The 13,159-nt window shown below is 35.7% G+C and overlaps 1 protein-coding gene across 4 annotated transcripts in view; it reads right to left on the minus strand.

Annotated features, from left to right (window-relative positions):
* Window positions 1-11,760, minus strand: part of ATF7IP2 (activating transcription factor 7 interacting protein 2) — a 46,096-nt gene extending 34,336 nt beyond the window's left edge. Inside the window, exons 1-3 of one of the 4 annotated variants that reach the window (XM_072942221.1) lie at window positions 11,388-11,664; window positions 10,446-10,592; window positions 10,246-10,361 (exon numbers count right to left, since the gene is read on the minus strand). The gene's annotated coding sequence lies outside the window, so the exon portion shown is untranslated. Of the gene's footprint in view, window positions 1-10,245; window positions 10,362-10,445; window positions 10,597-11,387; window positions 11,665-11,700 lie in introns of those variants that run through there. The other 3 variants (XM_031687221.2, XM_031687225.2, XM_031687224.2) reach the window with 3 other exon arrangements.
* Between the last annotated feature and the right edge of the window lie 1,399 nt (window positions 11,761-13,159).

The following is a 13,159-nucleotide window of genomic DNA, read 5'->3' on the forward strand; positions in this document are numbered from 1 at the left end:
CACAAATTCCAACTGAAAAACCTGTCATGTATAAACATCAGAAAATCCAGAAAAACTGCACACATTCATTAATTAAGGGCCTGAAACAATAAATACGTTTTCCCTATATGACTACATATTTGATTGCCTTATGATTACAATTTTTGTAATGTTTCCCATAGAGAGAATGGACAAAGTCTTTTTTCTAGCAAGATTGATCAATTTTTAATTTAATTTTTTTATTTGTTGGTTTTCTTTTCAAACTTTTTCTTGAAGTAAAATACACATACAGAAAAGTACACAAGTCATATGTGTTCAGTTAAAGGAATTTTCATAAACTGAACACATCTATTTAACTAGACTCTAGATCAACAAGAGAATGATCTTTAGGTTCATCAATTATAACAAATATACCACTCTGGTGGGGGATGTTGATAATGAGAGAGGCAATGTATGCAGAGCAGGGGATATATGGGAAATCTCTGTATCTTCCTCTTAATTTTACTGTGAGTCTAAAACTATTCTAAAAAAATATTCTGGGGGGAAAAAAGACCTATAAAAACAAAAAAAATTTCAAAGAAAGAGATAGAATAGTTCCACTCCCACAGAAGTCCCCTCATACTCTTCCTTCTAGTCTCTGGCTCTTCTTCTCCCAGGGGTGATTACTATCCTGCCTTCTAACAGCATAGATGAGGTTAAGCCTGTTTTTTATGCTTGATATAAATGAAATTATAAAATACTTTAATATCTGGCTTCTTTCACTCTTCCTTATGTTTGTGAGATTCATGCACGTTGTGTGTGACTGTGGATCATTCTTTCTGTAAAATATTGTTGCTGTACAGTGTTCCAACATTTGAATATGCCATAATTTATCTATCTGCTCTGGGTTGATTAATTTTTAAATTGATAATCAGGGTGCACAAAACAATCAACTTCACCTAAAGACACAAATTCTTATTGGTATTGCTATAGCTTCATGTCCTATAAAAATGAAGAATTAATAAAATGGCTGCACTTAGGCTAACAGATTGCTTATTCTTATGCTTGCCCTTAAAACGGTCAACTAACCTGACTGACTGGTTGCTTCTCACAACTCCAGGCCCATTGTTAAAACTAAAGCTATTAATTCTTCTACTTTGTTGCAGTAATTGAAAGTAATAATCATGCTTGGTCTCTGAGTCGTTCTCCAGGGAGAAGGTCACAGGACTGTAACCTTACAAAATAGCCTTCTTGGTTACTAATAAAATAAAGAGATTGAAAGAGTGACAACCAGTAGCCTCTATAGAACTGGTCACCTGAAGACACCATGATGCCACTCTGAGTCTCACGAGAAGAAAATAATTCTGTTGATTGCCATCAATGCTTTATTGTTTAAAAGCTATGGCTATATAATCACCCTGCCCCATCCCCAAGATGGGTTCACAGTTTTGAAGGCACTAGCCTGTTGTGAGTCCCCTTTGCCCAGCAAAGCAATAAAGCTGTCTCTTTTCTTCTAAGCTCTAAGAACCTGTCTCTGAGTTTCAATTTAGCTCATCAGGGATGGGGGGCCAATCTTTTGGCAACAAAAACACAAAAATTTTCATTTTATTTCAAAGGTACAAATCCCATCAAAAAGGAGAACAGTTGGTGAATTTCTAATTGAATATGCTATGTTACGGAGTATCTTTCTAACAAGAGAAAAGTTCTCTTTTGACTGGAAATCTATGAGAACTAAACCCCTTACTTACAATTTTAAAGATCAAATAACTGGAAAAAAGTTTCCTATCTTCTGGCTTCATAAATTTCAACCCTTGACTTCTTCACTACTCACATATTTCAGGTGCCAGGTACCACAGAACACATTCCCATTACAATCAGACTGATAGTCAATAACTGCCTACGTTCAAAAGCGACTGAATCACAAATGTATCCTATTAAACCCACACTAAGTATTTAATCCCCAATCACAAAATGCCCGAAGTCATTTACTGCCAGGTGATGCAAAGGTAAGGAGAAATCAGGATGAAGAGAGACAGCAGTCTTATATGATTACAGTTAAAATATCTTACTTTTTTTGGTTTTTTTTTTTAATCTTACAAAAATATCCAGTCACGTAAACACATTGCTATGGTCCTTCTCAGGGCCTCTCAAAAAGGCCCAAAGTAGGAAAAAGCTCTGAAAACTTTGAGATAAATATGCCCCTATGCTTGATGGATTAAAAAAAAAGACATGTAATATACATTAATTACTAAGTCTAAAAGCATACTGATAATACTGAGTATCTTTGAACCACCCATCATTCAACCAAATACTACGAGTTACTTGCATTTGCCTCTATTTCCCCATACCATGCCACTCCCAGCTCTTCCCCATCCTGAGGTAATCTATATTCTGATTGTTGTTAGTTGGAGGAAGGGCTCTAATTCCATTTTTCCCTCAGATACCTACAGGCACACCTAGGAGATAGTGCGGGTTCGGTTCCCCAACACCACGAATATTGCAGTAAACAAGTCACACAAACTTTTTGTTTCCCAGTGCATATAAAAGATGTTTACACTATACTGTAATTTCCTAAGTGTGTAACAGTACGTTAAGCTATTAAGAACAATGTACATACCTAAATTCTAAAATACTTTATTGCTAAAAAATGCCAAAACAACTCCAGTAGGAATGTCAAAGATTACTGATCACAGATCACCATAATAATGAAAAGGTTTGAAATATTTTAAGAATTACCAAAATGTGACAAAGTGAGCAAATTTGCCCTACAGACTTGCTCAACACAAGGTTGCCACAACCCTTCAATTAGTGAAATCACAGTATCTGCAAAGCACAATAAAACAAGGTATGCCTGTAACTGGCAGCATCGTGCTAATTTTAAACTTTAAAAACCTTAATCTAATCTGGCCCTTTTATTCTATTTTATCTGATGAAGTAACTCATGCTGAATATATTGTTACCCATCCCACGAATTTGTTTTAGATGTCTCTTGTGAACTTACTGAAAATATTTTAAACTAATGAATCTATCTTTTAATAGGAGAATTTAATCCAATTATATTTATTATAAATGATATATTAAAGCTTCAACTTACATTTGGTTTTAAGTCCTCTGATTTTTACAACCTGTTGCTGTTATGTTTTACTTTTTGTTATTTGTAAACTCCATGTCATTTTAATATGAAAATGTCCTATTTTTTAAGGTCTCCATATGCTTTACAATTCAATGGAGCTTAGTATATTTAAAGATTTCTTTAAAAGCATTCTTCAGCCAACATTTCATTAACTTTTGAGGTCAAGAGTGAAGCAATATGATTTGAGTATACTTTTTTAAGTTAACATTCCCTTACTTTATTCATTACCCCTTTTAGTATCTCTTTTCATTGAATTTAGAATTTTATAACCAGGTTTTACCTTTTACATTATATACACACACACACATACACACACACACATACATACAGTTGATCCCTGAACAGAGAGGTTAGGAGCACCAACTCTTCGTGCAGTTGAAAATCCACACATAACTTAGTTGGCCCCCTGTGTAAGCAGTTGCAATTCCTTTGTATCTGCAGATTCAACAAATGAATATTGAAAAATATCTGCATAAGTAAACCTGTATAGTTCAAACTTGTGCTGTTCAAGGGTAAACTGTACTTTCAAGGATAACTCTGGATATTTACATCCTGTTAAAGAGGCAAATTTAGGTATTATGAATAATGCTATGAACATTCATGTACAAGGTTTTGTGTGGACAGGCTTTCATTTCTCTTGGGTATGTGCCTAAGGATGGAATTGCTGAGTCATACAGTAAGTAACTCTACATTTAACCTTTTGAGAAACAGACTGTTTTCCAAAAGGTCTGGACCAATTTACATTCACACAAGGAATGTATGAGAGATCCAATTTTAACATCACCTCATCTGTCAACACTCATTATCTGTTTTAGTATAGCCATCTTGGTGTGAGTGATGACCTCATTTTCACTTTAATTTGCATTGTCCTCATGGCTAATGATGACAAGTATCTTTTATGAGTTTATTGGCATATCTCTTTTGGAGAGGTATCTATTCAGATCATCTGCCCACATTAAAACTGGGTTGACTTTTCATTGTTGACCTTTAAGAGATATTTATATATTCTAGATTTAACTCCCTATCAGCTATGATTTACCAATTTTTTCTCACATTTTTGTGGGTGTCTTTTCAATTTCTGAATGGTATGCCTTGAGAAACTAAAGTTTTCTTCCTTTTCAACATTTTTATTGATTTATAATCATTTTACAATATTGTGTCAAATTCCAATGTAGAGCACAATTTTTCAGTTATACATGAACATATATGTATTCATTGTCACATTTTTTTCTCTGTGAGCTACCATAAGATCTTGTATATATTTCCCTATGCTATACAGTATAATCTTGTTTATCTATTCTACAATTTTGAAATCCCAGGCTATCTCTTTCCACCCCCTGCCTCCTTGGCAACCACAAGTTTGTATTCTATGTCTGTGAGTCTATTTCTGTTTTGTATTTATGCTTTTTTTTTTTTTTTTTTTTAGATTCCACATATAAGCGATCTCATATGGTATTTTTCTTTCTCTTTCTGGCTTACTTCACTTAGAATGACATTCTCCAGGAGCATCCATGTTGCTGCAAATGGTGTTATGTTGTCGGTTTTTATGGCTGAGTAGTATTCCATTGTATAAATATACCACTTCTTCTTTATCCAGTCATCTGTCGATGGACATTTAGGCTGTTTCCATGTCCTGGCTATTGTAAATAATGCTGCTATGAACACTGGGATGCAGGTGTCTTCCTGAAGTAGGGTTCCTTCTGGATATATGCCCAGGAGCAGGATTCTTGGGTCATATGATAATTCTATTCCTAGTCTTTTGAGGAATCTCCATACTGTTTTCCACAGTGCCTGCACCAAACTGCACTCTCACCAGCAGTGAAGGAGGTTTCCCTTTTCTCCACAGCCTCTCCAGCATTTGTCATTTGTGGATTTTTGAATGATGGCCATTCTGACTGGTGTGAGGTGATACCTCATTGTAGTTTTGATTTGCATTTCTCTGATAATTAGTGATATTGAGCATTTTTTCATGTGCCTATTGAACATTTGAGAAACTTTTAAATTTTGATAGTCTTATTTTCATTTGTTGCATATGTATATATACACCAAAAGCACATGCATCATATACATATGATTGGTATCTTAAAATGTTTGGTAGAATTCAACAATAAAGCCATTTGATACTGGGCTTTCTTTTTTTTTCTAATTAAATCTCTTTACTTGCTATAAGCCTATTCAGATTTTCTATTTCTTCTTGAGTCAGTTTTGTTCATTTGGGTCATTAAGAATTTCTCTATTTCATCTATTTAACTGATTGGTATGTAAGTGAATTGTTCTATAAAAGTCTCAATCTTTCTAACTTCCAGAAGATGAGTAGTAATGCGCCCTTTCATTCCAGATTTCAGTAATTTGATTCTTTTTCATAGTCATTCTAAGTAAAGATTTGTCAATTTCATTGATTTAAAAAAAGCTACTTTTGAATTTTTTCTATTTTTTCTCAATTTTATTTATTTTCACTCGAATTCTCATCATTTCCTTTATTTTGCTGACTTGCGTTTTCCTCTTTTTGTATTAAGGTTAAAAGGTTTTTTGTTCTGGAATCCTCTTTTTAAATATAGGCATTTATCACTACAAATTTCCTTCTATAAAAAGCTTTAATTGCACCCAAAATGTTTTGTATGCCTTCATTTCTATTCATCTCAAAGCACTTTCTAATTTCCCTCATGATTTCTATTTTGACCCACTGGTTATTCAGGAGTGTGTTGTTTAACTTCCACACAGTTGTGAATTTCTCAAACTTCTTGTTATTAATTCTAATTTCATTTCCACTGTGGTCAGAGAATGTACTTTGTTATGATTTCAGTCTTTTTAAATTTGTTGAGCTTTGTTTTATGGCCTAGCATAATGTCCATGTTGGAAAATGTTCTATGTACATTTAAGGATATATTCTGCTGTTGTTTGGTTGAGTAAAGATATTTCTTAGGTCTAGTTGTTCACAGTATTATTCATGTTTTTTCTTATTGATCTTCCACCTAGTTTTCCATTATTGAAGTGCTGTATTGAAGTTTCCAACCATTATTGTTGAATGTTCTATTTCTTCCTTCAATTTTTGTCAATATTTGCTTCACACATTTTTTTTTATTGAAATACCATCAGGTACAATGTGTCAATTTCTGGTGTACAGCACAATGTCCCAGTCATGCTTCACATATTTTGGTACTGTTATTACATACATGTGTTTTTAATTCTTATAACTTCTTGAGGGACTGCACCAAAAATGCTATAAAATGCAATACATAAGTTTTATAGTATTATAAAATGTCCCCCTTTCCCTCTAACATTTCTTATTTTAAAGTCTATTTTCTCTGAAATTAGTATAGCCACTCTAGTTTCCTTATGGTTGCTGTTCAAATGATTGTTTAATCCATTTGCACTTAACATTAACATTGACGTAGCTGCCCTTATGGCTGCCATTTTACCTTCTGTTTTGTATGCCCCATGTCTTTTGTTCTTTTATTCCTTTACTGCCATAGGTATCCATTTTTTTTAATGCTTTGTATGTAGTATCATTTTTCTGCCTGCTACCGTATAAAAATATAATCAATGCTTTTTTATTGATCACATCTCCAACTAATTCACTGAATTCACTTATTATATCTAATAAATTCTTTTGAACTTCCTATGTAATGTCAATTTTCTTGCTAATCCTTATTTCATTACTTTTCTTATTGCATTAGTTAGAACCTCCAGTATGCTATGAATAAGTATGCTATTAGTGGGCATCCTTCTCTTATTACCAACCCTGGAGAGGGTGCAGAGTGTCACTAACCACTGAACATGACTTTTACTATAATTTTTATAGATGCTCTGTATTGGATTAATGAAATACTCTTCTATTCCTGGCTCATATTTTATCATTAATGCCTTTTCAATTTTATCCTTTTCATATCTACCTAATCATATCTCATTTATTCAATTAATTTATATTATACTAATTGATCTCTTAAAATACTAAACATAGCTTATTCGTGAAATAAACCTGTCAATCATAATATGCCTTTTTTCTTTTTCATGTTCTTGTATTCACTTTGCTAACATTTTGTTTAGGTCTTTGTATCAATGTTATGAGTCATACTTTTCCTTTATCAGATTTTGAAATCAAGGTTATTCTGGCTTCATATAAAAACTACAAAGTCTTTTTCTATTCTCTAAAGAGTTTGTTTGCAAATGGTATTACTCCTTCCTTAAATGTTAGAAATAATTCATCATAATGCCATCGGGGCCTGGAGTTAACTTAGTGATAAAGGTTTTCAACCGTAATTGAATTTCTAAAAATAAACACAGGACCATTCATATTTTCTATCTTTTCCTTTTAATTTTGTTTTTCCACTCAAAATTTCAAAACTTTCAACAGAATTCCAAGTTTATAAAGTTCTTAATAATATTCTCTAATTACATTTATAATATGTGTGAGATCTGTAGTGATGTCTCTTTTCACTCTTGATGTTAGTGATGTGCTTTGTTTTTCTTTTTATCACTCTTACCAGAAATTTATCCATTTAATCAATAGTTTCAAAGCACTGACTTCTGGCTTTGACTTTCTGTTGTAAGTAGTGTTCCATTTCATCATTTCCTATTAGTTTTATGATTCAGTTTTCCTCAGGCTTGATTTTTGTTCTAGCTTGAGATGAAAACTCAGATCTTTAATTTTCAGTCCTCCATCTCCATTTTTTGCGTTTAAAGCCCACAAATTTTCCTCTGAGTCCTGCTTTAGTTGAGTCTCACAAATCCTGATAAACTCTCTTATCATTTGGTTCAAAATACTTTCTAATTTCCCTTGTAATTCCTTCTGTGACCTGTGCATTCTTTAGAAATACATTAATTTCCAGGCAATTGCAGCTTTCCAAGTTACATTTTTGTTGTTGAAGGCTAGCTTAATTCCACTGTAATCAGAGAATATCCTCTGAATAATTTCAATCCAGTAGTATTTGTTAAGGCTAGTTTCATGACCAATTTTTCCAAAAGCTCCATATGTATTTGAGCAGAACATGTATTCTAACACTGTTGGGTGCAGTGTTTTTCTATGTCAATGCCAACTAGTTCAAATTTCTTAGTTAATGCTATTCACAATCTTCCAGGTATTAAAACAGGAATGTGTTCAGAGTGGTCCACTATGATTGCGGATTTTTCTATTTCTTTTAATTAAATCATTGCCTTTTCTCCTTATATAGTTTGAAGCTTTGGATACATACTGATTGAGTTTCTCCATTCTGGTGGTGGATTGATTTTCCTTGTTACAAAATGTCTCTATCTCTAGTAGTGCTTTTTGCTGAGAAAGTACCTTAATACATTACAAATACTATATAAAGGGCAATTATTGTTATATTTTTCAAAAATCCACTGAACCAAAGCTTTTGTTACCTTTACTTTTTCTAAAAAGTAAAAACCTTAAAAAAATTAAAAACCCCAAATGAATTTAAGCTAGGTTGTATAACTTGTTCAAGGAAACACAGTTCAGAGCCAGCATTTAAACCCAGGATCTCAAGACTCAAAGAAATCCTGTATCACAAGTATAAATCAGATAAGGTATTATGAAAAGACAAGGTTTTCTTAAGGGATATGTAGTGGTCAATAAAATGACAAGACATGGCCAACTTGTGCCAAGTGACAATCTCATATGAACATGAACTTATTACTTACCTCCTTATTACTCTAAGTATAGTCCAGTGATCAGCAGCATTTGCATCCTCTAAGTGCTAGCAGAATTTTGTTCCTACTTAAAAATTTTTTTATCAACAGCATAAAATGAAGCAGTATAAAATGCTCAAAATAAAGTAGTTGCTTTTTTTTAGCATTCAATGCCTAGTTGCAATCACTTTTAACTAATTAACTTTTTTTTTTAAATCTCAGTGTAAGATATGTTCACAGTAGTATTTCTTGAGTTACAAACTTTAGCCATTAACTATCAAGGTCCCATAATTACAGATGAGGATCTAGCACTTTTCTAGATGCTATACACCTTTTCATCACATTTGTATTTAAATCAATACTTGTTACAGGCAAATGTTCCCTGTATAACCAGAGAATCATGATTGCATTATCTTTCTTATGTCTCCTTTTTCTCGAAGCTATCAAATTTTATCTCCAAATATCCTATATGCTTATCCTTCACTGTCTCCCAAATTCATCAGAACTATCATATATCAATGTTCTCCCTTATGCCCCGCTCCTTCAAGGTAATGTTTAAAGAACATCTCTTTAGAGAAAGCCTTCCCCCAAGAGAATAACTTCCTTATCTGAATTTCCTATTACAGATATATATTTTTAGTCATGATCTTTGAAGCCAGAGATGTCTCTTATTTTTATATCCTCAGTGAGATGCCTTTCATATAGAAGCTTTATTAAACGCTCCTTAAATGAATATTCAACTTACAAAACCAAACCTCTGGAAAGACACCTACGGTTGTTTTTTTCTTAATAAAGAGTACCAGAACAGGCTTCAGCAACCTTCGCCATAGCTTTATCATAAGCTATTTCATATCAGCAGTACTATACAAAGTAGAGCCTCAAAGGTATACTAACAGTACCACATTTAGTAGACATACTGCCTCTATATAATTAACGGTTAAATTTAGTGAGGTCTGTATACAAATGTTCCTTATTATCCCTAGAAATTTAATCAGTTCAAAAATTCAAATTATATCCAATTATTTCCTCTGTCCAAAGAGTAATGGTTATTTCCCTTTAAATACTGCCTGACTACAATCCTTCTGTCCTACTTGGACTGGCAAAGCTAGAGAAGAATGCAAAGTACCTGAGCCTCTAGTAGTGCATTTTAAAGGTATGGGTTGAGGTTTAATTAAGCTTCAGAGAGCAGAGAATTTAAGTGATATTAAGAATATGGTTTCTTGTATTTTCTATTTAATATAATCTCACTCAACTTAATGAAAATACTCTTGTGCGTTTAAAATTAAGTTTATTTTTAACAACTATCCAATATATTATTTAAAATGTAATTACATCAAGTGAAATACATCTATACACACCCACTATAAGAGAACTACATGATATGCACAGGCAAAGATGCAGGGTTCATGCAATATTTTCATACTAGAATTGAAGACATTAAGTAGCAAGGAAATACAGCGGAATTGAAGGCTGAGGTGAAGTACCAGAGTCGATAAGGTAAGCAGAGCAGAAAATTCAAGATGTACCTAGATAAATCAGTTCTTAAAAGATGCAAATCATTTCCAGTAAGACATTGTTCATGCTTTTCTGTTGAGGCAGAAGTCAATCTTAGGATGTGGTCTGTACAAATCTGCAGATAAGACTGAGAGTTAAGTAGATTAATTTGATTTGGATCAGACTCAACATTTCCAAAAAAAGAACTGAAGGATAAACTACGTAGACATACTTCGCAGGAGCTGAATTCAGTGTAATTAGTCCTTCAGGCAGACGCTTCATTTTTCTATTTTCAATAGCTTTCCTGTGATATAAATTATCTTTATCTTGAACGTTCTTCCCGATTTGTTTTGCAAATAGTTATGTCGCAGGTCATTTACTGGCTACAAGTAAATATATGATAAAATCATAATGAAGAGAGTATTAAATCCCAGCCTAGAATAACAGTCTGTTTAAGCGGATTTCATATAATTCTTCTAATTAAAAAATTTTTATTTCTAATGGCTGCTTCAGTACGATCATCTTTTTCTAGGCCTTCATCAACTGTGAGTCTTCAGAGCCGTAAAAACCAGCTAGCTCATCATAAAAGAAGCCACACGTGCTGGCTTATATTGAAAATTTCATCTTCAACGTAGTAACACGGAAAGGTGGAAGTCAGTTTTCTAAGCGCAGCAAGGTTTTAGACTAAGTAAAATAACTGCTTACTCTATACAGGACACATTCTCCAACTTGCAAAATTGGAGAAAAGTAGGTGGGGAAGGGGCGATACGCAGGATATATATATATATATAATTTTTTAAAATAAAAATAAACTGTGTTAAAGAATCATCTCTGCCTGCACACAGATTTCATCAATCACAGCATCCCTACCCTGGTGAGCTCCACAGGTGTACCTGACACGTTTGTGCTCCAGGTTCTTTGATACATCTGGGAATAATAATCAGAATTGTACATTTTCGCTGATGTTCTACTGCCTTCTTTCAAACAACTAAAGCCACCCCGCCAGAAGTATACCAAAACCCGTGAACGGTTTGGCACCTGGTTTCTTCAGATAAATTATGACTAAAACAACTCCTGAAAATTTGGTCCCGGAATCCCGAAGTTAGAGCGGGGGACTACATTTTATCCGTTAGTTTCTAAAAGTAGTCCGCTCAGACCCAACGCTCGTACTTACTCGGCGGTACAAACCCGAGGCAACGTCCCACCGCGGCGCCGCCTCACGCCGGGCCGCCCACGACTCCCGCTACGCCCGCCACCCGCTCTGAAAGCGAGTGGAGACGCGTCCTTTCGCCCTTAGGTCTTCCCAGCCGAATCAGAGCGCCAGTGATTCCGCGGACACCTTCCAGTCGGCCCTGCCGCAACTGCCGGGCGGGGGCGGCGCCCCGAGGCTTCCGAGGGCCAGCCCTCAGAGAGGCGCGCGGCGCCCGAGCAACCGCCGTCACGGCCAACCGCCGCTCGCGGGGGGCTCTCGCCCGGCCCCAACGTACCTAGAGCGGCGCCGCGCCCGCCGCTTCTCTTCCCACAGCCTCTTCGAGCCGCTACCGCCGTGCACAATAACGCCCCCGCGCTGGCCCGCTGAGGTAAGTTTTCCTGAGCCCACCCCCGACGGACTCCGGGCCAATGGCAGCGCGCACTTGCGGCCTCTCAGCCAATCAGAGACGATCGGGTGGACGGGGTGGGGAGAAGAGCGCTGGGAAAGTGGAAGTCGGCTGAGGGGCGCTGGAAGTTCGCCTGTCTGCGCGCGTCTTTCTGTCAGACGGTTGGGCTTACCCGTCAGTCGCGCGACCAGGCGCTGAGCCTGGTCCTTCTTTTGAGTGACTTGTGCAAAGATTTGCAAAAATTTCCGAAAATCACTATTAATAAATCTGGCTTTACAAAAACAAGAGGCGATATGCAGGCATTGGCTAACCCATTTGAATTTTTAAAAAATACCTCAATAAAATATCACTGATTTTGATTATGGAGTTTTGTGACAACTCCTTAAGTTTTGCGACCCAGGCGAGTGGTCCTGGTCCTGTTGTGTTTTCTTGAGTTTCCCAAATCGGCCCAGGGACCTGGCACCTTAGGCTGCGTCAGACTTTGTGAGATCTACCCTGATGCCGGATAATCGCCCTCTTGGTGATTATCCGGAGATCACTGAATAGTATTAAGCACCCTCACTGTGCTCTGTGGAGGAAATACAACCGTCAGCCATTTCAGTTAAGGCCCCCGCGTTATGGAGGGCAGACGGGGGCTTGCCTTACAGTAGCAACTACTGGCCACGAGAAAAATGAGACAAAGTGGAACAATCTAGAACTCGGTCATTCATGAAATAACATACTCTAAACCAGTATCTTGCCAGGATATGGTCCAGGGGTCCTGGTGGTCTGCAGGGTCAATACTATTTTCATAACAATGGGAAGGTGTTACTTGGCTTTTTCATTCTCTTAGTGTCAGAAGTGTTCAATAGAACTTTCCAGAAGCTTCTAGAAAATTGGCATGTATTTTGCAACAGATGGAATGCAGAAAGAGATGTGAGAATCCAGGTGCTTTATATTATACACCAAGGAAATTGGCAAAAATGTAAAGCAGTGCCAATCTTTACACAATTTTTTTGTTTCGGAAAGTAACACTTTTTTTCTTCGAGTTTTATTGAGATAGAACACTTTAAGTTTAGGGTGTGTAGCATAATGGTTTGACTTACATACATCTTGAAATGATTATCACAGTAAGTTTAGTGAACATCCATCATACATAAATACAAAATAAAAGAAATAACAGATTTAGGGGAGAGGGGATGAGAACTCAGGATTTACTCTCTTAACTTTCATATATAAAATACAACAGTATTTATCACTGTTGTACTTTACACCCCTAGAACCTATTTATCTTATAACTGGAAGTTTGTACCTTTTAACTGGCTTCATCTGATTCTCCTAATCCCTCCTCCCTCACCCCTTCTCTGGT

Source organism: Vicugna pacos, chromosome 18 (assembly GCF_048564905.1).
Source record: "Vicugna pacos chromosome 18, VicPac4, whole genome shotgun sequence".
NCBI lineage: Eukaryota > Metazoa > Chordata > Mammalia > Artiodactyla > Camelidae > Vicugna > Vicugna pacos.